The 26,583-nt window shown below is 53.0% G+C and overlaps 1 protein-coding gene and 1 long non-coding RNA gene across 52 annotated transcripts in view; one reads left to right on the forward strand and one right to left on the reverse strand.

Annotated features, from left to right (window-relative positions):
- The window catches only part of LOC105499086 (CUGBP Elav-like family member 4), a 321,369-nt gene that overhangs the window by 152,005 nt on the left and 142,781 nt on the right, over positions 1–26,583 (forward strand). The window lies entirely within an intron of this gene.
- LOC105499080 (uncharacterized) lies at positions 14,047–18,614 on the reverse strand. Of its 2 annotated transcripts, none has more exons than XR_011617221.1 (6): positions 18,260–18,614; positions 17,609–17,695; positions 16,657–16,810; positions 15,811–15,937; positions 15,111–15,241; positions 14,047–14,159 (listed from the first exon to the last, which is right to left on the reverse strand). It is a non-coding gene; the product is annotated as an uncharacterized lncRNA (long non-coding RNA). The 2 variants fall into 2 exon arrangements; XR_011617220.1 differs by lacking the exon at positions 18,260–18,614 and adding an exon at positions 17,878–18,001.

Below are 26,583 nucleotides of genomic sequence, written 5' to 3' on the forward strand. Positions count from 1 at the left end.
TATCATTACTACCACTCAGCACTGAGTTCTGACCCAATTCACCAACCCATGTTTTCAAAGCTAAGACAGCAGAGGGTAATGCAGAAGTCACATCCATTCATTCACCCATCCATACACACATGCATGCATCCATCCATCTATCCACCCACCCGTCCATAAACACATGCACTCATCTATCCATCCATTCACCCATTCATCCATGCACCCATCCATCCATCCATCCATCCATCCATCCATCCCCCCACCCATCCATACACACATGTACCCATCCATCCATCCATTCACCTATTCATATACACATGCATCCATGCACCCATCCATCCACCCACCCATCCACACACACATGCATGCATGCATGCATGCATCCATCCATCCATCCATCCACCCACCCATGCATGCATCCATCTGTTCACCCATCCACGCATGCATGCATGCATGCATGCATCCATCCATCCATCCATCCATCTATATTCTGTGAAAATTCAGGCCTGGACTAAGGACTATGGAGGTGAGGACAAGAAGAAACATGCTGTCCCTGCCGCCTGGAGTGTCCACTCTGATTGGGATAAGATGCGTTTTTCATTGCACTCCAGCTGTACCCTCTGTATCCTCAGACAGCACCAGACACTCTGGTTTATAACATGCCATAAACAGTCTCCCTCTCTGGGCTGGAAGTTCTGCAACAGAAGGTATCATATCTGTCTTGTCCAGCAATGGACTCTCAGCACCTAAGCCACAGTAGGCACTCTGTGAATGTTTGGTGAACTTGAATGGATTTGAATTCAAATCTGAAAGGCTGACTCAGAGGTCTTATGTGGTTGTATTCTTCCTCATCCCCCAGCATGAAGGAGGGAAGGAAATAAAGGAAACACTACAGCAAAGAGTGCTGAGTGGTCAGGACCTGCTCCATGGAAGAGGTGGATAGGGAGGTGACCTTGCTTTCAGTATGCCAGGCGGCTGGAGGGCACAGTTACCCTCCTGCATGAGAAACAATGGCTAGGAGCCCCTGGACACAGGTCCTAGCTGGGAGGGAGGCACAGTCAGCACAGCTGAACTAGGCCTTGAGAGGTCCTATCTAGGCTAGCAGAGAGCTGCACCACTTCCCCGTGCAGCCTACCTCATCTGCCCGCCACTGCCTTTCTTGATAAGCTGCTGAGTTGCCCATCTCTGAAGCCTGGGGAGAGCCCTGTCTGGTGCTGGCTGCTCTCTGGGTTTCAGTGACTTTGATTAGGCTGGACTTGGTGGATTCTGTAGGATTTTAGGTATCTTGTGTGTTTTAAATGCCTGTTAATACTTAAAGTTCTTCACCCACCAGAAAGTGATAAGGAAGTAGCAGTAGTGCCCCGCATGAATAAGTCACCCCATGGCCTCACCTCCTGGAAATAGTTTGGCCAAGGCCAGACCCCACTTTTCTTGCCATACACACACACATACACAGATACCCATGGAACCAGGGGCCACTGACCAATGTGGGACCAGGTTCCCTCCCCTCACACAGCCTCACCAGTGCAGCCACATGCCCACATAAACACACATGTCTCCCACACATTGGGATGGTCTTTCCCTCTCTTCAAGATTTCTGAACTCCGAATAAATTTCAAAACTCTTCCCTTAAAATCAGGCTATTTGGGCTGGGTTGCATTTATTTATCATAGTTCCATTTATCTGTAATCCCAACACTTTGGGAGGCCAAGGTGGGAGGATCACTTGAGCTCAGGAGTTTGAAGTCAGCTTGAGAACATAGTGAGACAAAAAAATACAAAAATTACCCAGGCATGGTGGCACACACCTGTAGTCCCAGCCACTCAGGAGGCTAAGGTGGGAGGATCTTGTGAGCCCAGGAGTTTGAGGCTACAGTGAGCTATGATAGTGCCACTTCACTCCAGCCTGGGTGACTGAGTGAGACCTTGTCTCAAAAAAAATCTTGGTTTCTGCCTTTGGGAAGCAGTGCCTCTCCCCTATCTCTGGATCTCATGGATGCAGAACTCCAGGACCAACGGAGCAGTGCCCCTGCAGGGCTGCCGGACCATTCATTTCCCTGTCAGGCCACGAGGCCAACAGCAGCCCAGCCCTGGCAGGGGATTTTACAGGCACATGTCCACCTCAGGCTGCTTGCGTGCCCTCCTTGCATCTGCAGTGACGGGGGTGTGCAGGCTGAGTCACACACCCTAAGTCACTTGGTCGTACATGCACACAGGCATACAATATGCGATTGCTGGGCACACCCTCGCCTTCATATGCCACATCCGTCTACCCCAACACACACGCCAAAAGTATAGATGGCCTGTGTGCAGAGACAGCTCCCACCAGCATGCATACTGAAGGTGGCTGGCACAGCGTGTGCAGGGATGCCCACATGCACACACGAGCACACAGGCAGGATGTCAAGCCCTATCGTCAGGTTTGCCAACCCAAGATTCTGGCAGCCCAGGTGTGGAGTGGGTGGGCCGGAGGACAGCGTGCCCATACTGGCCTGCAGCCCTGGACCTTCATGTGCCCAGGAGTGGAGGCCCAGGCCTCTGGCCCTTTAAACATCCATTTAAAGTCTCATCTCTCAAATAATTCAGCAGAGGCATCAGCCAAAAGGGCACACTCTCCTTTCCTTGTCTTCAGGAGCAGAGAAGGAAGGAGACAGGAGAGAGAGTAGATTAATTGGGCCTGGAACAGGAGCCAGGGATTGTGTAAGCCTAGGCTGCCAGGGAGGCAGGGGCGGAGGTAGGGAGAGTTCAGCTTCGCTCCTCTCCTCTTTCTGTCCTTTTCCTGTCATGCTCTCCCGATAACCTCATACACATCAGCCCGGGTAGTGGCAGCCGCTCAGTCCAGTCAACACCTGAAAGTGGCCCTGAGGCCATCTCTGCTTCTATCATTCTCATTGGCCTTTCTCATCACAGTATTAGCAGCCAACCAAAATTCCTGAGAGGAAGGGCTCTCAGGCTGGGCCCAGCGGGTGTGCCTGGCCCTGAGGTGCTGCATGTGAAGGGCCACTTTGTGAAGCAAACTCTGTCTGCGGTGCTCCTGGGAGCGCAGAATGGCGGAATGGCAGGTGGTTGGGCCTGGGCAGGTAGAGCAAGAAACCCATCTGTAAACAGAGCCCTGTCCCCTTGCTAGGTCTCAAGTATAGACCCAGAGTCCTGACACTTCTGTCCCCTCCCTACCATGTCCCTCAGCTCCCCCTCCTGTCTCTGTCACCTGCCAGCTTCTGTCACCCATTCTCTCCACCCCCCGCCAGGGTCTCCCTCACTCTGCACACTCCCTTGCCTGATGCAGACCCCCACCCTTGGCTTTCTGGACCTTGACAACAGGGTCCTGGCTAGGGTCTGCCTGGCCCTCTTTTCAGAACGGCTTAGAGTAAACCAGATACACAAGGGATGAGCAGACAGATTTCAGCTCAGTGAAGAGCCTGCTTACAGCAAGGGGTGTCCCAAAACACAGCGACTTCCTCTGCAGTAACTGTCTGCCCAACCCTCCCCCACAATGAGGCATCCTTGGGGGACTGCCATGCCCCCAAGATTCCTCCCAACTCGAACACTCTGAGTTCGCCCCTCAGTAGGAATCAGTGTATCACATCCTGAGGGGGCCCTCCCCACTGGCCGCCCCCTGGCACCCGGTTCTCAGGCCAGTCATCCAAGGGGCAAGAGGCACCAAACCCATTCCAGGTTTTGGTCAGTCCTCCCAGAAAGCCGGTGGGAAAGTGTTTATTCATGTGGGAAATCAAATCGCCGGGGAGAGCCACATTTCCCAGCACATGGGTATGTAGGTCAGGCTCAGGGTTTCTTCTGCATGGCCACCCTTTGGGTATCTGAGGACATTCAGCAGTCCTGGCCCCTGCCCCCACCCCCGAGCCTTCACTTGGAGTCATTCAGTCAACCCATACGTTCGTACGTTCTGAGCACCCGGTGTGGGCAGTCCCACGGTGAATCGACAGACCTCTCTGCCTGCTGTCTGGAAAGGGACCCATGCAGGACTAGGACATGGCATCTGTGCTTCCTAAGACCAGAGCTAGGAGAGAGGTGGGCAGGTGGAGAGGGAGACGAAGACCCCCACACACCACACAGCAGGCGGCGACACCTGCACCCTGAAGAGCTGGGCAGTGGGACAGGACCAAAAAGAGAAGCCCGTGTTCAGGGGAGAGTGCCCCAGGTGTGCCCGGCCTGAATCCAGACTCAGACTTTGGAGCTGTGGCTGGGACTCAACAAAGGGCAGCTGTGAAATTCTGAGAAGAGCCAAGGGGAACGGAGCCGAGAACTGGGTCTTCCCAACTCTGCCTCCCATTCTAGGAAACGGGAAGAATCATAAAGTGAAGTGTGATGAGGCCTTCAGATTTGCCAAACTTGTATGGAGTCTCCAGGCTTCCTCCTCTCACATCCTCCTGCGCCCCACCCCCAACCGCCACCACTTAAAAAAAAAAAAAAAACCTTCTTGATTTTTCCACGTGTGTAGTCAGGGTAACTGAGAAGCAGTAGATTCTTACGTTCCTGGAAAGTTGGGTGCTTGGCCCCTTGCAGTCCTTTGAAAGATGTGGTTCAGGGTCTTCCTAAGAGAAAGGCAGTAGCCTCAACTCAAAGAAGGAGGCTTCCTGAAGGGTGGGTTATCTTGCTCATAATTCCTATCATGGATATAGAATGTTAATAAATAGTCCTGCTTACTAATTAAAGGAGTCACTTGTCTTCCCCAGCCCATCAGTCTAAGAGCAGCAGACACTGGTATAGGAGAGAGGAGAGTGGTGAGGTGGGAAAGAGGAAAGGTAGACAGAGCTAGCACCCCAGTGATTCAGAGCTGTTCCAAATTCCACTTTCTGCCTTCCAGCTGCATCCCAGCCGCTTCTCCTCACTAGTATTCTGTGCAAGCCAAATTTCGGTACACACAGGGTTGCAGTTTAACCAGTCCTTTTAAAAATCCTTTTTTTTTTTTTCCAAATCAATGTAAAAATATTCTGTGCTACAGAGCAGATTTGATTAAAAAGGGAAAAGGTTGCCTGAAATATGCCCCCCCAAAATCGAGCTAATGGGAATCTCATTCATTATTTAATCTCCTGCTTATCTGAATAGGACCAAAATGGAATCCAATATGGCATGTGCATAGTGCTGTCCTGGAGAGCAGACAGAAGGCAGGGAGCAGGGGAGGCAAGGACAGATGCAGACCTGCCATTTCATTTTGTATATTAAACCGTGCTGCAGGCTGTGAACCAGGTTAATAACAAAATTTATTGTTATTAATGCCTGAACATCCTAACATGTGCGTTTGTATGTATGTGTGTGGGTATGTATATATATGTCTACACACACATACACACATATGTATACACATATACATACATGTATACACACACGTACACACCCATACACATGCACACACATATATTTATCTGGTATCCATTCTCTTGTGTTACACTGTGATTCTTGAGCTGCCACACTACTGGACTTTATTAAACACAGATAAAATGTGTCTCATCCAGCAACAGCCCATGAAGTGATGGGACCCAGGAATAGCCAGGCAGGTGCCGTGTCTGCTCACTCATGCTGGGCTGGCAAAACCTGCCTCGTTCTAAAAGGGGCCTGGGAGGAACTGGAGCAAATATCTAGCAACCCTCGCCCTGGAGTGATGTTGTGGGGTGGGGACAATGTTTTCAGAGAGTTCCCTGTGTGCCCAACTTTGTGCATACTGGTGCCTTTAACTCCCATAGCAGTTCTGCAGATAATATCATCCCCTCTGTCTTGCAAGGGAGGAAAGTGAGGCACAAAGATGTAAGGAGACTGGCCCAGGTCCAAAGAAGAGTAAGCAGTAGGCCTATTAGACCCTAAGGTTTGTTTTCTTTTTTCAATAAACCATGCTGTCTTTCCTAAGGTCTAGCGAAGTGGAGTCTGACATTCCACCTTTGCATGGATGGATGATAGACACATCAGCAGCTCTCTCAGACGTTCCATTTTGTTCAGACTGGTCTCCTTCACCCCCTCCTGGACAGGGCCACCTTGAATTCCTGGTTCTCCCCATTCCCCAACTTTCCCACAACCCCATAATACCTTTCCTGGCTTTCTTCCAAAGGTCCAATTCTTCTACCTGCCCTACCCAACTTCTATTCCCTGAGGTCCAGCTGCTGAGTGCCTGCTGAATACAGGGTCTGGCACTCAAAGGCTGCATATCACAGGCAACATTAGGGGTTTTCCTTATCTTCAACCCTGGCCCACAATGGAGCAACCAAGAAAATATTTTCTTCTTTCAATGTGCTTTGTGCCTGGGTAACAAATGGGTCAGGTATATTGGAACAACAATTGCTCAGCAAAAGACCACCTTCCAAATTGTCTATCTGTAGATGATTTATCATGCAGGTCCTCACTGGCCCCAATGCCCAGGATCCCCCAAGGTCCAGCAGCCCATTCGCCCTCTTTTCCATTCCAGCAAGCCCGTAGCGCAGGACCGTCAGCCCAGACCAGATGGATAGGGACGTATGTGGAAGGCAGACAGACCTTTCCCGTAGAAGGCATGTTTTTAGTGAGTTATCCTGTGGGCTTATGCTGGGGAATCTCTCCTGCCTCTTCTGCAGTCCCACTGACAGAACTGAACCGGGGTACATGTGTGGGGCTCCAAGGATAGAGATGGGATGGGCGTGTCATCCCATCTCTGCTGACTGCTTTCCCTCCTTTAAAGCCAGCCGGGGACAGCTTTCCTTTACTCCTCATATTCTTTGAAATTCAGTTTGGGCTGCAGGGGAGTTTTAAAAAAAAATAAAAATGGAGCAGGGCACCAAACACCCTATGAAACAACTCAGCGAGGCAGTTTCTCCAGCGAACCTGCGTCTTATATCTTCTGTGACAAAAAGATTTATAGCAATTTTTTATTAAAAAAGAGAGAGAGAAAGAGAGCTGCAGATAATCAGATCTGAGGCTCAGAAATGGGAGCGTGGGGGTGTTATGCATGTAAGTTATTTTAAAATATATGTTAGGTTCGTGATGGATTTTTCCACTCCCGGCTGGAGGGGGGCCAGCCCAGCCCCCCACCACCACCCCATGCCTGGCCTGAAGTGATGGAAATGATGTGTGAAGGGGAGAGATGAGGATGATGGGATCTCCCCCACTAATATATCACAGGCACTCTCCCTCCACAGCCACAGCCCACCCCCCTCTTCCCTCAACAGGTAGATAGGAGACTCTTGCTTTTAGCAGGAAGGACATAGCCACAGGTTCTTAAAACTGGAAGCAATCTTAGGGACCCTCCAGTGTTGAGCTAAAAGCCTATTTTATAAATGAATTAAATGATGGTTATAGAGAGAAGGTTTCTCCTGCGTTTTGGAACACAAAGATTGGCCTCACTGGCCTTGTTGGTAAGGTGTACATATCTCTCTGCTAATTCTCTAAACCTTCTCAGTCTCCTGCATCCCGTGGCAGATCCCCCTTCCAAGGAAGGGTAGAGGCAGGAAGTGGCATGTACACCACAGAGAAAGAACTGGGCAGAGGCAGTGGGATGGTTACCCAGTCCTGAGGCTGAGCAGAGCACACCTTGGATGCAGAGATCTGAACTGGCAGAGGAAGGGGCAAGGGTAGGAGGATGGGAGGAGATGTGATCATCCCTGGGGATCATGCCCCTGCCTGAGGAAATTCCTCCCACACAGGGAGGCCCAGTTCCATGGGACCTGTGGACAGCACTGTCAGATGACTAGACATTCAGGTATTAGTGAAAATGACAGGATGACAACATGGAAGAAGTGTCTGGAAAACATGTCCTATGAGGAATAGCTGGAGGAACAAAGAATTTGAAGGAAAGGACATGGGGGAAGTTGGGGCCTGCCTTCAGACCCCAGCCCAGCCAGCTCAGAGCAGAGTGGCCCCAGGGGTGAACGACTGAGTGCAGGTGTGTGATGGACTTTTTTTTTTTTTTTCCACAAGTAATGTTTGTTTGGTGGAACAAATAGCAAAGACATTTTAGAGAGTGGAACAGAACTAATAATAATGCTGAGGCAAGGAAAAGCATGTGACAAGGGATGGGCAGTGCTTAACCCCAAAATGAGTGCTAATGGTGGCATGCCAGCCTCCAGAGCAGATTAACAGGGAAGATGCTAGAAGGAGGGGCTTTCTGAGTGCCTTGAATTTCACTGTTAGGGCAGCCACACCTCCACACTGGTCTTCGTCACAAGGTATACACTCTCCATCCTGGCTGTCTGTGCTTTCCTGGGGTGCCTCTGAGTCCTCTGTGAGCCGAGCTCCCCGAGAACCAAAGTGCATGGGGTGAGCATGCTGGGGCAGGTCGAGCCAGGCAGGCCTGGTTGCAGTGATGTCCAGGCCCAGGCACAGCTCCCATGTGAGATTCTCATGGCTTCAGGAGGGCCCTCGACGTCCAGCTGTGCACATGCCCCATCAGGCAGGGCCTGGACTCCCGTTTTCCAAGTTGCCTGCCCTGTGTCTATGCCCCAGATCCTACTCCACCTCTTTGCCAGTGAGTTAATAAGCTGAAAACAAACACTTAACTCCAGAGGTGCCCTGCATGAAGGCACTCCAGAATTTGGAAATGGGGTACTTCCTCTTCTGTGGAGTGTAGTCTGGAGAGCCGAGAATCCCACCACTAAGTGACTGAGACCCTCTGCTTCCCTTTGGGCTCGAGAACCGGGCATGAGCTGAGCAGGAGCTTGAGGGGTTGGGGGATGTGTTCGAGGTCACGTGCCTCAACCTCTCCAAGTTGTAGCTGTCTTGTCTATGATGTGGGGTTAATGAACTTGCTGGCTCAGGCCTGCCCATGGGGCTGTTTGAGGAGTAACCGTGACAAGGCAGGTGAAGGCCTGGCCGGGCCCCAGGAGGGAATTCTGGAATGGTGGTCAAAGATCCCACTTCAGGTGGAAGATGCTGACGGTAAAGCGCCCCGAGTGCCTCCTGGACAGATGGCCTCACAGTGGGGGCCAAGGCCACGCCAAGGCCAGCCACGGGCACCAAGAGCCTTGAGGTAAGGAAGTGGACCTCTGAGAATAGGAATGAGAATTGGGGCCAAATCCAGGGGAGTCTGTGTAGCTGAAACCATCTCAGAAGAGGGCATGAGCAGCACTAGCCCAGGAGGCCCAGTACCTCTGTCCCAGCCATAGCATCTGCGTGACCCTGCACACATCATTTCATGTGCGCTATGGAAACTCCGACACGTATCACTCACGCTTCTGCCTAGGGCCGCCCTTCTGTGAAGGGGAACACACACCTGCGCTGTCCTGCCTGTCCCAAGCCCTCTCAGCCCCACCTCTAGAGGACTGCACACCGTCAGGCACAGCTGGGCCAGGCCGCATGGCAACCCAGGCTCCTGCCAGCACACACACTCACCACCCCCTCGCCACGCACTGTCACACAGAGTCACATGCAAACACGGAGTCACATGGCCCTGTCCCTCCACTCCAGCCATTTGTCCCCAGCCCTCCCTGTGGGCCTTGTGTGACTGGGGGAGGAGCGCAGAGAGCCACAGGGGAGGGGTGGCCTCGCCTCCATGGAGGGTGACTCCTTGCGTTATTTTTAAACATTCCCCTCATTTGCTAAATGAGGCTTTCGCTCCCAGGCTCCCTTTGAAGCGGCTGCTCCTCTTATGGAGGGGGGCAGGGAGACAGTGGCCTGACAGATGCTTAAGAAATTATAGGCGAAACTTGCTGACTCAGGCCCGAATTATGTGCTGTCCCGGGACTGTGTTTAGTCCAATGAGGGCTGCTGGCTGGCCCGCCCTCCCCTGACCCCAGCCCTCTTCTTTCTCTCTCTGTCTCTCTCCCCTCCTCGCCCCATCTCTCCCTTCACTCTCACTGTCTCAGCTTAGGCATCTTTGCCACCTCCTCCTTCGCTTCCTCCCAGCCCTCCTTCCTGGGGCTGGAGAGCCTGCCCAGTGAGGGAAAAGATGCCCACCCCCACAGAGCCACGAGAAGCCACATGGGGCCCTGTGTGTGCCAGGACCAGGGCCTGTTCAGGCCATGCATGGAGGGTGGGGAGGGCAGAGGAAGTCTGGGGGAGAAAGACCCAGGGAAGGCTCCTCGGAAGAGAGGGCCTGGAGCTAGGCCTGCAGGGACCTTGAACTTGATAGGCTGTAGAAGGGCACAGGGCTGCCCAGAAGAGAAGGAACAACCCTGGCCGGTCCCCACGGCAGAGTAAGCTAGGTGTGGGCAAGGTGGGAGCTCTGTTATTGGGGGGAGAAAGATCGTTTTGAATTTGAGAAGTTTCTTTTGGCTTGAACTTTTACTTACTCTTTGACTTACTTATTGTCTTTCTTTTTCACCTTTTCCACATTCAGACTCTGGCTCTTTGCTGGAATAAAGAATGACAAGGAGCTTCTACCCCCACCCTACCCCACACCCACTTTCCACCTGCCACCTCCAAGCTAGAAGGATTAAGAAGGGGCTCCCACTCAGAACACAAGGACAAGAAGGGTGGGGTCCACCCAGGCTCAAAGGGGTTAAAGAAGGGGCAGCTCCCTGGGGTCCCCCCAACGCTGGAACCCTGGAAACAGATAGGTCCATGGAGGTGGGCAGTGGTATATGTTCCAGGCAGGTGCAATAGGAGCATTTAGGAGCAGGAGCAAGCATCCTTGGGGCCCTAATGCCTCTTCTCCCATGTGGGCAACCTGAAAGATGGATGGTAATTAAACTTGAATGTAAATTAAAGTGGTTCAGACCAAACACTTACGGATTTATCTCGGCAGCCTCCCTGCTCATCCCCACTGGATCATGTGTTCACCGCCTCAGCATGAGAAGGGGCACGTCCCCTCCAGGTGGCCTCAGAAATACAAAAGGAAGGAAGCCCAGAGGCGAAGAGTCCAGATGCCTGGGTTTCAGGTGAGGGAGCTGGAGGCCCAGAGAGCTGCAGTGATTTGTCCCAGCTCGCCAGCATACTGATGGCATACTCAATGTTTAAGATTTAAGGTCAGACAGCCCCAAGGAGAGAGTGGGCTATAGCCAGAGTGATGCACCTGAATAGGCAGGAAGACCTGGGGTCTGGCCTAGGCCTCCTTATGGATCATGCCAGGCCCCAGGTCAAGCCAACTCATGGCTTGAAATGCAAGATCTATTTCTTGAGCTGTGTAACACCTTGCAGTCCCAGGGAAGTGAGAGGCCAGCCCTGTGTAAGTATGCTTGGGTGGGAAGAACGCTGGATGATGTCCTTGTCTATCTCCCCATTCATCTATTAGCTAAAGGCTGAAGGATTTCTGGCTCATGGCTGGTGTCAGGGAAGTCTCAGATCTGTGTCATGGAGGGGTAGAACAATGCCTGAGCTGGGCTGTGGCTCACAGGCTGGGATGTCTTGGACAAGCTCCTGGATGTTTCTGTGTCTTGGTTGCACTCTCAACAGAACTGGCTCATAAGGCTGTTCTGAGGATCAAATGATTTAATGCATGGACAGCCCTTGACCTGTGCTCAGTGAACTTAAGTTAGTATTGGTCTGCAAGATGGCCGGATCACACTCGGAAAGGCACTTTCCTGAGTCCTTGCCCCACAAATGCAGAGCTCACTGCCTCTTCCATGACACAGTGCTGCTCATCAAGAGCCCAGGACAGGGCCTCCTCACAGTAGGTGCTTGCTGAGCTGCCAGACACAGCCAACCACATGAAAGGTTTCATCAGCTGGCCTTGCAGTTCGATTTTAAAGGAGAGGTTGATCTGGTGGGAGAAGGGAAGTTGCAATGAACATCTCCATGTCCATCGCCTTCTTTTCTGAGTGAAGAAGACCTACTTACAACCATCTAGGGATCCAGCAGGAGTCGCTGGAGCCTGAGCGTTCATCCCAGCTGCCAAGTCCAGGCCCCCGTCTAGGCCCTGCCTCACAGCTCTCTGGGAACCAGTGGAGCCCAGCAGAAGCAGCTAAGGAAGGACCCCCACACCTACCCCCACACCTACTCTATTCTCAGAGCCAGCCCCCGGGGTCCCTGCCAGGCCCAACACCACATCAGAAGGGCCCAGGCCCCGCTGGGATCAAGCTGTTCCCATAGTGACACACAAATCAGCCGCCCTCAGCCCTGTCATTTGCCAGAACCCAATTCACGAGCCTCTGATCAATAATTCAGGCGTCTCCATCTGTGGAAAACTCGGATTTGGCCTAATTTCTCTCATAAACAAAGAACATCATCTGCTCATACCAGTAAAATAGACACCAGTCAAATTTCTCAAAAACTAGAGATTCCCATGAACGGCATTCATTCTGGGTCTGGGATGACGGATCCAGCTTGCTTTTGTGAATCCCGTGGGTGGGCTGGGTTGAGAACACAAACTCTGGTGTGGGAAGGTGGACTGGGCAGTTGGTTCAATGAAGAAGAATAGCATGTATTTTAAGTGCTCCAATACATGGTTTGAAGACCAACGGATGGACCTAACTACAAATGATTCTTCTCTGTTTACTGGAATTGGCCATCTGATGTGTTTGTAAGTAGTATTTGCTGAAAGAACATGAATGCAACAAACACATTTCTTTGGAGATATTCTTGAGCCCAGGTGTGTCAATCAGGCTTCTCCAGAGAAATAGAAGTTATATATACATGTGTGTGTGCATGTGTATGTATATGTGTATGTACATGCATACATATATATACATATACACACACATACACACACATATACATATATACACATATATATAAAGGTTTATTAGAAGGAATTGGCACATGTGATTGTGGGGCACTGGCAAGTCTGAAATCTATAGGGCAGAGGAGCAAGCTAGAATCTCTCAGGCATGAATTGAAGCTGCAGTCTTGAGGCAGAATTTCTTCTTCCTCAAAGAAACCTCAGTTTTGCTTTTAAGGCCTTTCAACTGATTGGATGAGGCCCACCCATATACCCTCCTTTTACTTCAAGACAAATACTGGTAGATGTAGACTGTACACCTAGATTTGTGTTTGATTAAATAAGGTGCATGCTACAGCCTAGCCAAGGTAATACATAAAACCAACCATCTCATCAGTTTGCCTCCGGGATTTTCCTTTCCCTCAGCATCTCCTTTCCCAGTGGACCTAAATCAGTGAGGCTCATCTGCATGGGTGAGAAGCGAAACATCAAGGAATGATTGAGCTAGAGCAGACCCTGGAAAGGATGTGCTTGGGGAATTGGAGCCAAAAGAACTGAATTGATTTGCCCAAGGTCACATAGCTAGTTAGATGGGCAGGTGTCTTCCTGAATCAGGACCACAGTAGGCGCACCTGCCACGTGGACCGACCATTTTTGCCTGCCTGCCTCCAAGTCTAGGCAAGGTCATGTACTATGGGTGTGCAGCTGTTACAAACCAACCCTGGTTAATGGACAACTGGTGGGTGTACCTCAGGCACCTTGTGTTTCTGTTATTTGGATCCTTCTAGAGCAACTGTTGTTCAGCCTGTTAGTACAAGCCCCCACAGGATACCAGGCACTGTGTTGGTGATTGTCATGGTCCATTTTTTGCTGCTATAACAGAATACCTGAGAGTGGGTAATTTATAAATAATAGAGCCTTATTTGGCTTACAGTGGGGAGGCTGAGAAGTCCAAGGGCATAGAGCCAGCATCTGTTGAGGGCTTTCTTACTGCATCATCCCAAGGAGGAAAAACAGAAGGGGACACAAGTGCATGAGGCAGAGAGAAAAAAGGGGGCAAACTCATTCTTTTTATCAGGAACCCACTCTCACAGGAACATTCTAATGATAACGGCATCAATCCATTCACCATGGAAGAGCCCTCATGACCTAATCAACTCTTAAAGCCCCATCCCTTAATATTATCACAATGGCAATTAAAGTTCCAGTGTGAGTTTTGAAGGGGACAAACATTCAAACCATAGCAGTGATCAACAAGTATTTCTGAACAAAACACGACTGTGAACATCTCCTGTGCGTTATTCACCTTGGGCGCCCTATCATTCGGCACAGTGCCTACTACAACAGAAATGCTCACCTGAAAGGGGTTTCCCAGAGTGAGAAGCAGTGGGCCGGCCTCACCCACAGGTGGGAAGGTAATTGGCAGGACAAAGCAGTCACGTGTGAAGCACGAGCAGTTTGAAATCTCTATGCACACCTGGGATCTCTGTAAATCCTCTCAGCCCCTCGAGGGGATGTAGCCACCTCCATCTTACAGTTGAAGAACCTAGGACTTGGCAGGAGAAGGCATTTGTCCAAGGTGTCTGGGTCCATGGTGCAATCTCGAGTGATCGCAACACAGTGCCTTGCATGCTGAGCTTCACCACTCTCAGTAACTCCCACACCTTAGAGGGAAACAAAGTCCAGAGGCTTCAAGCGGTGTCAGTGGCTGGTGCGTGTCCCTGGCCCTCTCACCGATGGGCCTCCTTGGGAGGACCTCTGTGGGCCAGGGAGGAGGGTGAGATGGAGGGAGGGGCTGCAGCCTTATGTCTCAGCAGGAGACCCCTTTGAGGGGCCAGTGGCCTCACTCCTGGGCCACAGCAGGAAGCCTCCCCCCACTGGCCCGAGGCTAGGATCTTCCTCAAGACCAGCAGGATGTCTGCCCCTCGCAGGCCAGAACCACACCATGGATCAGCCGTGTCTGTGAGGCACGGGCCACGAAGGGAGATTCCTTCTCTCTAAAGGTCATTGTCCATAATAGAACAGTTCTCCTCCCGAAACTCACCCTCCCGGGATAGGACTTTCACTGTCATCCTGGCCCTCTTTTGCGCATTTTTCCAGCCGCCTCTCCATTCTGACTCTAAACTCCAGAACTTTAGAGGAGGAAGTAATTTTGGCCTGGACTATTATTGAAAGGGAATGGGGGAAGGGCTCACAGGCTGTAAAAGCTCTCTTGCCTCCCTCCCTCCCTGCCAGCAGTGAGGGCCGGCAGTTCACTCGACACACCTGTCCTCCCTGAAGGACCTGCCCTTCACATTCCGGATGGGCTCAGGGCCCCTTTACAGCCCCACTGCCACAGCTGTTGCCACTGACCCAGGCCTGAGTGGGGAGAGACTAGAGGGAGGAGTCAGCCCTATCGTCAAGATAGAGGGTGGGAGGACCCCTGCTTGAAAGAGCAGAGCTGACCTTGTGTTGGAACAAAGTACATCCAAGGAGTGCCCCCACCCCACTCCACCCGGGGTCTGGGGATGGGATTCCTGCAAGGTACACAGCTCAGAGACAGAGATTTGTGTTCAAGCCCCAGCTCCACTCTACCCCAGCTGAGACTGGTCTTCTCTGATAAAAAGCCAACATACCACCTCACAAGGTTCTTGTACAGCCAGTGCTATTTACAAATATAGAGTGTGCCATAAGCCAGGAGCTGGTCATCCGTCGGGCATGGTTTGCCCACCCTGGGCCTGGTTTCTGGGCAGCATGACTTGTGCAGCTGTAGAGGAAGTGGCCAGGAGTAGCTCAGAGCCCAGCCTGCCCAGCCTCCATCCCTTCCCACCCATGGACTCCCCAGGACTCTTCCGTGCAGTTTAGAGATCCCAACCAATCCCTTCAATCTGCAGATGAGAAAACCAAAGCCTGGAGCTACCCAGATGGTCCTGGGTACCCAGGGCAATCCAGATGGTCCTGCCCTTGCCCAGGCCAGCTACAGTTTAGAATGGAAACTCCTGGGGGGCAGGAATCATGGCTTTGTCTAGCCTGGCCCCAAGCCCCAGGCCTACCACAGGGCCTGGCAAATCTCCCTGAATAAATGAGGTGTCTGCCAAGATGCCCTGTGCACGAAAGCACCCAGGCTCTTTAAATGGAGGGTGAGGAGCTGGGTGTGCAAGCATTGCAAGGAGTTCAGGGAGTCTAGAGGCAGAACCAAGCACTGAACAGCTGCTTTGTGTCTGCAGAGAGGACAGCAGCAGTCCTTATAATGTCTGGGAGGCATGAGGGTTTGTGGGGAGCTGGGGGTGACAAGGGCAGTGGGGAGGCATGTGGGCTGAGCCGCAGTCCACTCACCTCCCCGCTGGGCTCTGGAGGCCCAGCGTCCAGCTGCCACACAGGCAGGCACACCAATAGCTTGGCCAAAATGAAGACATCCAGATACAAGCCTGCACCCTCAGAGACGGAATCCTGGCTCTTGCTCCTTTAATTAAGAAAAACAAAAGATATGAATAGGGTGAGTTTGCCTTGAAGATGCTGGGAAGGTAAAAAGGATAGGTTCTTGGCTTCCTCTAGGAGGGCTGTCTGGGAGGAAAACACGTGGTGGCTTGGCTGTGCTGTCGCTGAGACTGAGGTCATGGGTTCACACCCTACAAGGTGTGGGGGAAAGAATCCAAATCCCCCATCCCAGACTGACCCCAATCATAGACTCAAAGTGATCCTAGTTTTGTCCAGTCACCCGCCTCATCCATGCTGTCTCTTATAAGGGCATTGGCAAGACAGTGCAGCTGCATTCACTCAACCAGGGCTTACTGAGCACCTACTAGGTACCAAGCTTAGTGCAGAGGACACAGCTGTGAGCAATGGAAACACCTTGCTCTCACAGCGGCTCACCCCATCAGCCTTTATCCCTGACTCACTCACCCTGCTCTTTTATTTGTTTCTGTTTGTCTGTTTTTAATCCTTCTGAAAACCTATTCCCACCTACCATCTTGTGACATGTTTTCAACAGCCAAAAATTTACAGATGGAAAAAGGGCAGCACAGCTAGGACAAGAATTTGTATCTCCCATCTTGCAGCAACACATTGATCAAGCCCTGTAGCATGTACTGTGTGGTCACAGGCTGCACAAGAGCACTGAGGCCAGGGGCCACAGTGGCGTGTGGCTGTTGGCAAGGCAGGCAGAGGTACTTGTAACCTCACATCCACAAGCACATCCAAATGCATCTTTGCTGGATCTTGACAGAAATGTGCGAAGTCAAAGTCTTCTTGCAGTCTTGTATTCGTGGACGAAGAGTAAGAACCCACAGACGAGACAGAATCCTTAACCTGGTCTGGGACCATGGGTTGGATTTACCTAGACAGGCAAGAATGGGGAGAGTATCAGAAGGGGGACCTATGAAGATGAAAGATGCTGAGGAAGATTGAGCAAGACAAAATTGTCAGGGTCCATGATGGGAGCTGGGCAAGAAGAGAGCAGGTGTGGCTTGGAGCAGGGGAGTTAGATGAATCAGGCTGGCTGGATGGGGCTGGGAGGGCCTTGGATCCCAGGCTGGGGAGTTCACACCACGGGGAGCTGAGTGCCCCTCCTTTCTCCTCTGGCTGCCATGCGGGGGCCTCAGTACTGGGTCTGGTACTTGTGTGTGCTATTAGGAGTTCTCAGCGCCTGGCAAGCAGGGCTAGCCCCCAACAACTAAGAGGTCAATTGGATTGGCTTTCAGCACCTCTATCACTTGAAAGAATCATGCCCCCAGGCAAGAAACAAGATGGCAGATTCACTCTGTGAAATGGGAACCCTAGCATTCACCCCTCACTCACCTGACTCTTCAGGGGCTCGGTGTTTTACAAGAGGATCCCAGAGAAGACCTACTCATCTCAAAATGACAAACTGCTATAGTGGACACCAAGATACTGTGGTTCCCTTCCCCTAAATCTCAAGTGAATACCTGCTATGCATGAAGTGTGCGGCGCAGGAATGGGGAGGATACAGAGGGGTCAGCTCAGACTGCAGCTTGCAAGAGCCTGGGAGAGAGAGGAGGGAACGTGTCTGGCCTTTAACACACAGCCCAGCCTGCCGTGGGAGCAGTCATCACCCACCGAATGAAGCAGTGCAGGAGGAAATGGTGGGGGAAGCATACAAAAAAAGCATTCTCACCAGGACCGTGGGTTGTAAGTGCCACAGGAGAAGTGCAAACAGGACTGCAGGAGAAAGTGAGCCTCTGCCTCCCTGTCCACTAAGGCTCTGCCAGGGAGAGAGTGAACATGGCATACAGGAGGTGACGTGGTGAGGGGATATGTAGTCAAAAATAGTGATCAAAGCCCAGGAAGATATGGGAAACCCATGGCCATAGGCTTTGGACGGAGTTTGAGGGTTGGCAGTGGACGGGTGAGACTTGGATCTGTAGGGGTGGGTGACAAACTTACTCCGGGAACAGTGAGTGGAGGCCAAGGGGGAGTTGTGGGCATGGGAGGAAGGCTGTGGAGTGACGGCCACCAGACAGGCCTGCTGGGGAGGGAGTGATGCTGGAGAACCACACAGCCCAGGGCCTAGGAGGTGGCCCCAGTGGCCACTGCAAGAGCAGGTCAGGAGCTGCCTGGTCTGGGGGAGTGGGCGGCTGACACTTGCATCCTGGAGACAACAGACCGCTGGGTGTGGCAGGCCTCCTCCTGGACCCTTCAGTCCTCCCACCCTCTCACCCCTGTGACACCCGCCATGTCTGCAGTGGAGTGGAGGGGTGCTGGGGCTGCCGTGGGAGGGCCCTGGCATGGCCTTATGAAGACATCTGTGTCTCTAATGAAAAGTTACCCGTTGCCGGGCAGGGGAGAGACACAAATCATTAGGAATCAATTTAGCTCTGGCCAGCCATCTGCCTGAGCCTCACGTAGGGGGAGCCGGCCCCTGCCTCATCATGCGCTCTTCCTCCCAGCCAGCCTGGACGCACGCGTGGCCAGGAGGAGGCCCCGCCGCTGGACCGAGGGCAGCTCACAGCCTGCCTGGTACCCGCATGGGGTGCCCGTGGGCGCCAGCCAAGTCTAAGGTCAGGGCGGCTGCACGCGAGCAGGAGGCGAAAAGCGGCGCAATTCCGTCCCCCAGCTTCCTGCCTCCCGCCCCGCATCCCTCTCCCGGCTCTGCGCGGCCCGCGCCCTCCGCCCCGCCCCTCGCGCCCGTCCTGAGTGGGAGGTGGCGGTTGCCGAACCATCTCTCTGGCCACAATCACGGCTCGGTTGCTATGGAGGCCGGACGCCCCGCTGGAGCCCCCCGCTGCCCCGCCCCCGCCAGGCCGGTCCCCGAGCATCTGCCGCGGGGCCCCTCCCGCGGGTACCAGAGCCCAGCGCCGCCCAGAGGAACGCGCCAGTTGTCGCGCGCGCCCTGCGGCCCCCGACAAGCTGGCAATTTGTTGTTGTTTGTAGAGTGCTTTTGTCATGCAAATCCCAGAGCTGGCCGCTGGCGCTCCGCTCGGAGGAGGTGGGGCGGTTTTGCCTTTTCTTCCCCTTGGCCTTTGCAGTTGCAATTGTTGGTGTTGCTTAAAATTAAAAAAAAAAAAAAAAAAGCCACGTAAAGGAATATCACTTATTTAATTTCATTTGGGTGTAGCGTTTGTCACTGCCAAGTGTGCTCCACACCTTCCGAGGTTGCTCAGACTGGGGATGCGTTGTGGGTTAAAAGGTGAAGGAATCTGCCTAGATGGGCACCTGTCACCAAGAGAGATTCAGGTACCGGGGTTGGAGCACCAAGTCCCAACTCCAAAAGCCCGCCCCACCCAGTGTAGCCCACACTTCCTCTCCCCACCACATGCCTCTGTGGGACTTGGTCCCCTCGGGGGATGTGGGGCTGCAGGCTGCTGGCAGAGCCCTCCCTCTGTGAGCAATGACTTCCCTGCAGGACTCCAGGAAGCCCAAACCCAGCTTTGCCCACCCAGATCTGGGCCCAAGTGTCCAAAGGGCTGCTTCTTGAAAACCTGAGCCAGCTCCTCCACAAGTACCTGAGCAGCCCCTCCTAAGGGTGAAAGTTGGGCCCCAGCCAGCACCCTGGAGAGCAACGAATGAATGACCCCTTTGTGTAACTTTACTCCATGCCCTGTTTCCATGGCTCTGAGTGGCTTTGAGCAAGTGCCAGGTACATCCCATAAGGAGGTCTGTGTCTCGGGTGGGTCTTCCCCACTGGGTGCCAAGCCAAGCTGGGCACCTCTTGACCAGGAGGTAGCAGGAGGGCATCAGGGTCTCCCCAAAAGGAACCAAGCCATCTCCTCAAGCCTGTACCCTGTCCCTGCAATCCATGAGTCTGTCCAACACACTGCAGTCCATGTGTCTGTCCAACACACCATGCCGAGGCATATGCTGGTGTCAGGCCCTGTGCTGGGCGTGGGGCACCACAGGAAACAGATTTAAAAAAATCTGCTCCGTGGAATGGAATGACATGGGAGAAGGGAGATAATCCACCGATAAACAATATCAATGTCAGGCACCAATAAGAGCTTTAAAGAGGATGAAGCAGGTGACAGGGGAAAGGGATGGGGCTGTCTGAGATGTGGTGGCAGGGAAGCCCCTACTGTGGTGACTTTGAGCTGAGATCTGAGGGACCACTGAAGCATGCTCAGTAGCACAACAGGCTACTTCCCTTCTACAACAAACAAAATCCATCTGAGTTTGTGAATTGCCCAATGCTTTTTTAAGCATTCGGGTCCAGTGCTTTGGGGACCAGGAATTAAATGGCCCACTAGGGAGTGCTGCCATACTGCACTAGGTAGCATCCCTACTTTGCTTGTGAGCACAAAGGAACTTCGGAAGTGAAGGAAACAGCCTGTTATTGAAAGGAAAGCAGACCGTGGCCTTGCAGTGAGTGCTTCCTCCTCCCCACTCCTCTCAGCTCTGGGTTCCTAGTTCCTCGGAGTGGTCAGTGGTCAGATCCAGCGTGAGGAGCACTAAGCAAGAGGCTTCACCACATCTGCTTTCACAAGCTGTGCACCTAAATACGAAGGGTTCAACAGTGCTTTCAGGGGTTGCCCCTTATGCAAAACAGATGACCCAGTGCAAGCACAGAGCAATGCAAGCTAAAAACGGGGATGTCTGTGGGTGGCTTTTATGGAGGTACCCTGGGGTGCAACTAGGTCTTGTCTCCATGACAGAGCCCGTCCTAGCCCCAGATCATCAGCTCACAGCTCTTCCCCAGAACTAACCTGTTCTTGGGGGAAAAGCTTTCTTTCTCTCACTTCCCCTACCACAGTGATGAGCAGATACGGGTGTGTGAAGCTGAGTCATCATCACAGAAGTGTCCATTGGAGGGGAGCAGAGGCTCTCAGCCCCCAGGGTCTCCCTGAATCCGGTTCTGGTGACCCAGGTGCAGGCAGCGTGGTTTACCCCTCTGGTTCTCAGCCTTGCACACTAAAAGCCACCCTGGGACCAATTGTGCCTTGGATCCTGGCTCTCAGGGTAGGGTAAGACAGGAGAAACTCCGCAGCTGAAAATGCCTGGTGCCAACTGCCTGCTCCTGTCTGTGCAGAGCACACTCACTGTAGCCTCTGAGCTGCTCAGAGCCTTATCCTAGCTGCGCCTCTCTTGTGTCCTGAATCTTCCCCGAGACCCTCAGTGTCCTGCCATCTGCCCTTGGTGGCATCCTCTCTGACAATTGGAAAACAAGTGTTAGCTCTATGCAAGGCCCTGAGGGGATTCAGGCGAGAACTCACTACTTGGACCAGCCAGCATTTATTGAGCATGGACCCTGACCTGGTCGCCATGCCATGGGTCAGGACACCAAGACAACCAAGGGAAGGCATGGTCCGATGGGGGAAATAGACACATGAACAGATCATGGCAGTGACAGAGACATGGGGTGGAGGGTGCCCAGCTCGGAAGACAGGACCACTCCAGCACAAAGACTGTTCGACCACATGGGACCTTGGCAAGTGCTACCTGGAGCCAGGAGGGCCCAGCCTGCATTCAGACCCAGCAGAGCAGGTTGCAGAGCTTCAGAGAGCAGACAGCCGCTTAGGCGAGAGATGCCAGGGTCCACTCCTGCAGGCGCAGGCACAGGTGCTGCTCCTTAGAGAGGGGCAGCTTTGCTGGAGCATGTGTCTGTGTGTCCTAGATGGTTAAGAAAAGGTTTGGGGTCCCTGACCCTCTGCCCCCTCAGGAGACAAATATGAACTAAAGGTAGGGGTCTTTCGCCAAGAGGCTTCTCTCCCTGCCTGCTCCTTATGCTTGCCACCTACAGGCTGTGATTTAGGGGCCCCTCCCCCAGGGGATCCATCCCTGTCCTCTCCTCCCTACGCCTCCTGTCTGGTGGCAGCTCAGGCTGGCCAAACGAGACCAGACATGACTGAGGCAAGCAGCCTCCACATTCAGGGCTGCTGTGACAGCTGACAAAGTTACAAGGACGGGGACATGAGGGAGGACGGGTGGCCCGCTCCCTGCGGCAGCTGCCCCTCTGCTCCATTCCATTAGGATTGATCAGACTGGGTCAGGGGTCTGCTGGGCCTGCACCGGGCACCTGGAGCTTTCATGATGACTAATGGCAGTGCTGCCACTGCTGTGCCAGCCAGCAGCACCCCCCCTATCACCACCACCATACCTCACATTCACCCAGCTCTTCAGCAGGTAGTCCACCTTCAGGTGCCACCCATGCTTGGCTCTTGTTCTGGCTGCTGCTTTCCTCATCCACCCATTCACTCAGTCAGTCAGTCAGAAAGTATTTACCGATTACTCCCCAGAGATTTCTGCCCAGCCCCCTGCCCCCAGCTTAATTCTGCTCATCAGCACTGTTGCCAGACCCCTTCCACCCTAGCACATGACAGGTGCTCTCACCATCACCTGGCTGCCTTAGCCAGCCCTGCATGCCCAGCAGAGGGAAAAAGACAAGAAAATCCGGTAACTGCCCTGGGAGAGCTTCCCTGCAGCCGGAGTGAGGAGTCCCAGATGCACAAAACTACTAGGAAATCCCAGCCAGGGCATGGCCAAGAGATGGCCAAAATGACAGGCTGGGGGCTGCCACACATGGCTCCCAGTGCTCTCATCCCCAGGGCTCTAAGAGCTGTCGGGGGCGTCCTGGAACCGAGAGGAAGAATCAAGTGGAGAAACTGACACGACACGCAGCCACACTCTTTCAGGCGCCTCCATAACCCACGCTGCAGGCTCCCATGTGGCGCACGCTCATGGACATATGCCACCTACAGCATGTGGTGGGGAGGGGGCATAGGCAAGTTGTCCTAGAAGCCATCCTGGAGCTAGAAGGGGCAGAGGCGACATCCCGACATGGCTGGCAGGTGGAGAGCTGCTGTGCCTTCACTCCTGGGTGGGACAGGACAGGCTGAGGTCCCAAACCCTGCACAGAAGGAAGCCTGGAGCCCCAGAATGTTCCATGGGCCCATCCCTGAAGGATCTGTGCAGTGTGAGTGAGCGTGAGGAATCCAGACTGCTTCCTGACAGTGTCCCTGAGTGAGACAGCCGTGCGTGACTCTGTGCCTGTGTGTGTTTGTGACCAGGGTGGATGCGCTGTGCATGGCTTTTTGTGCCAGATTCCGTGTGGGTGGGGGCAGCATTTTGCGGTATACTGGAGGCTGTGTCTATAAATTTCTGACTGTGTGCATGCTCACACTCCTGTATGTGTGACACTCAGTGTGACAGTGAGGCTGCAGGGAGGGCAGGGTGTGGTGACCATCCTCAGGGGTGTGTGTGGGTGCACAGGGGAGTGGACATCTGTCCTGCTTTCCATGCTTCCCACCTCCCCCGAGTACACCCAGAGGTCCAGCCATGGTGAGCAGACCACAGCCCAGCACCCCTCCCACACACACTTTTAATCAATTTGGTGCTTTCTTGTCAAGAAGACAAGCTATTTGCTTCCTGAAGATCAGATGGTGATGGATGAAATATAGGGAATAATTAAATTAGCAGTGTAATGGTGGTGCAAGGCTCAATTAAAAAAATATTTCCATTGTCATAAAGTCTAGCCATAAATTTTAGGAGCCCTACATTCCCGTGGCCTGCAGTGCTTGGCAGCCCGACTGGCCGCCCTGTGGGTGTGGACTCTGATCAGATCTGGGGAGGCTCAGGGAAGGGCTGGGCTGCTTGAAGGAGACTGGTATCAGCAATTTGAAGGTCTCCCCGTGCCCCACCCTGGTCCCTGTCTCGTCACATCTGAGTAAGACAGTGACAGCCTGAGAGCAGCCTCTGGTGCCTGCTCCGCGTTTCAGGTGCGTCTCCAACTGTCAGCCATAGTGACCCCTCATTCCCTCTGTGTTTCTTTTCACTTTAAGCCAACCATCAGGAACTTGGGGTGGGGGCTAACTCCCACCCTGTTTCACCAGGGCAGGACCCCAGTCTGTTCATGAGTTGCTGGGTGGTGCCTCTGAGAGCCTTCACTGGAAGCCTCAGGAAGAGCCATCAGGAGGTGCACAGGAGCACCCAGGAAGTCCCTGGTAACTAACCGATGGATGGCATGGCCCAGGTCACCCTCCAGGGCACTGCAAAAGGTCTCCTGGACAAGAGGGTCCAGGTGACAAGGGCTGAGGTGCTCTAGGCAGAAGTAGAGGGTGTGGGGGCTTAGACTGGAAAGGCGTGCTCGGGAGCCTCCTCGGCGTGTTCTGTGGAGGCTCTGGGAGGCCCCCACTCCTGTGTAAGTTGGACTTGTTGGCTTCTCCCTCCCCACCACACTTATTGCAATAACCGCTCCTCGTGTGGCCCATTATGGTAATGAATGACAGCAGCAGGCCTAGAAGGGTATTTGCTGCTGTCTTGAGCTCATTAGTAACCGAGAGGGGCCCCATGCAACAGGAAAGCTGGAGAGAGCATGATGCCAGGTTTAACCAGGGCCAGAGCACCACTGGCTTTGGGGAGGGAGAGGAGGAAGAGAAGGAGGATGGGAGAGACTGGAGGAGGAAGACAGAGAAGAAGGGGAGATGAGGAGGGGGAAAAGGAGGAGAAGAGGGAGGGAAGAGGAGAAGCAAAGGGGAGAGGAAGAGAGAGGAGGAGCTGGGAAAGGAGGAAGCGTCAGAGTGCAGTCAGAGGCTGCAGGTGGCCTGTTTGGGGAGAAGGGACAACATTCCCTACCCCATCTCTTCATGCAATGGTGCATGATTTCTGGCACTATTAGGACCAAGCCTGACAGATGTGCTGAGCTTGGCATTGAACCCTCAGCCTCACCTTTCTTTTTCCCTTTAGAGAAGCCCTTCTCATACCTCAGGTGGTCCCTCCTCTCTTTCCTCAATGAAATCTGCCCCAAAGGACTTACCCAAATCACACTGCTCTGTACAACACCCTCCCGCGTCCCCCAACCCCTGCCTTCCACCAACTGTGGCATTAAAGCAGGGACAATGACAATAAAGGCCACAGAGGGTCATAGAACCTCATCAGCTGGTGGGAAGGAGGAGGGTTTGCATGAATACTAGGGAGAAAGCTGGCTTCCCCCAGCCTCAGGCCAGGTGAGATGAGGCCCCACTCTGCTCTGCTCTGATGAGAGAGTGCAGGGGGCTCCCTGCCCTTGGCTCCTTCACCAGGATTGAGGATGCTGTGGGCCAGCACCAAGATCTACTGGGATTCCAGCTGGAAGGAGCAAAGGGTCAGACTGGAAAGCAGGACATGAAGATCTGCTCGGGACGCTGCAAAACAGAGTCCCGCCCACAAGGTAGCTGCTAGGGTACCAGAAAAACCTGCAGCTTCAGCCAGCCCTGGACTCTTCCACCAGACTCCTGAGGCCAGAAAAAGCCCCAGACCAGAGTCCTCAACTTTACACCAAGACTCTGGGTTTTTCCAAAGGAGTCGGAAGGAGCAACTGAATTCAGTCCTCTCGAGGTGGAGACTGGCAAGCCGGACTCAGTTGGGCCTGGCACGAGGTGGGCCCTGGATCCTGAATCTCCAGGATTGAACAAGAGCCTCCTGTGACAAGAGGGCTCTGGAGGTCAAGGAAGCAGTTGGCTGCCTGTAGTTCCAGGTATCCAGGCCTCATCCCACCAAGGCAGAGGCCAGCCAGCATCCCAGGGCAGGTTCTGAGGGCCCCCTGCTGCTCTGCTGGTGTGGGGAGGGAGCAAAGCCTGGCCCAGAGGCATGGGTTCAGCTTCACCATGGGGTTCAGTTGGCCCAGCCCCTCACCCCAGATGGCCCTGGTTGCCAGGAGAAGGCAGGGAGGAAGGGGCAGCACAAAGTAATGCCCAGGACAAGGAACCAAGGGAACTTGGGGGCCATCTGTCTCTTCAAACTGCTAGAATCTGTTCCATGGGCAAGGATCAAAGCAAAAGCCCCACATCCTCCACTGAGGCCAGCCGGGGCTGGGGAGCCACCTCCACAGCAAAGCGGGCTCAGTCACGTGCATGCCGTCCCTCTATCGCCAAGAAAGCCCCAGGACCAGTGAGGGGCACAGTCCATCATTTCTGCCTGCCAGTGGCTTCTTCTTCAGGTCACTGAGAGAGAGTACAAACTTGTCCTACAGAAGGCAATAAAACCTTTTTAATGAGAAGAGAATTCACAGAGCCCCACTCTATACACACCCTGAGGTATGAGAACAAAGTGAAGAGGTGAGCATGCAGTCAAGGGCTTCTTCTTTGAAACCCTAGAGGGGAAACTATTTAGGAAAAGAGAGACTATTTAGGACCATAACAGTTAAAGATTATTGAGAAAGGGACTGAATTGTACCTAGGTGTTTTTTCTTTATAGGCTTGTTTTATAAGACTTTCTAATCTCTTGTTTAATGGCACCATGTTCAAGTTAATTTAATTCAATCAAAAGTTCTATTTTGACTTTTTCTAAGGATAATTAGTGGGGAAGCGTGTGTTCTCACTCTCAGTTAATGGTGCCATCATCTAGACAGTCTTTGAATCAGGATGGCTCTCCGCCTCACTCCCCTCATCCCATCAGCTGGTTCTCCCTCAACCGGCCTCTCCACACAGCACTGCCTTCCCATCTCTCCCTACAACCGCAAGGTATCCTCGCTCAGCCTCCTACACTGAAGGCCACCACTCTCGCCTTATTTCCTCCTTACTCACCTCATTGTGATGTTGCCACCTCTGTAAAGGCTTCCTCTTCATTGAGTTAATTATTCCTTTCTTTAAGCTTCCAGAACACTCTTGTTTATTTCAATACATCACATGATAATTGTCATCCTCTTTGTACATCTGCAGGTCCAACCAGAGCAGACATGCTTTA

This window comes from Macaca nemestrina, chromosome 19 (assembly GCF_043159975.1).
Source record: "Macaca nemestrina isolate mMacNem1 chromosome 19, mMacNem.hap1, whole genome shotgun sequence".
In the NCBI taxonomy this organism is placed as follows: domain Eukaryota; kingdom Metazoa; phylum Chordata; class Mammalia; order Primates; family Cercopithecidae; genus Macaca; species Macaca nemestrina.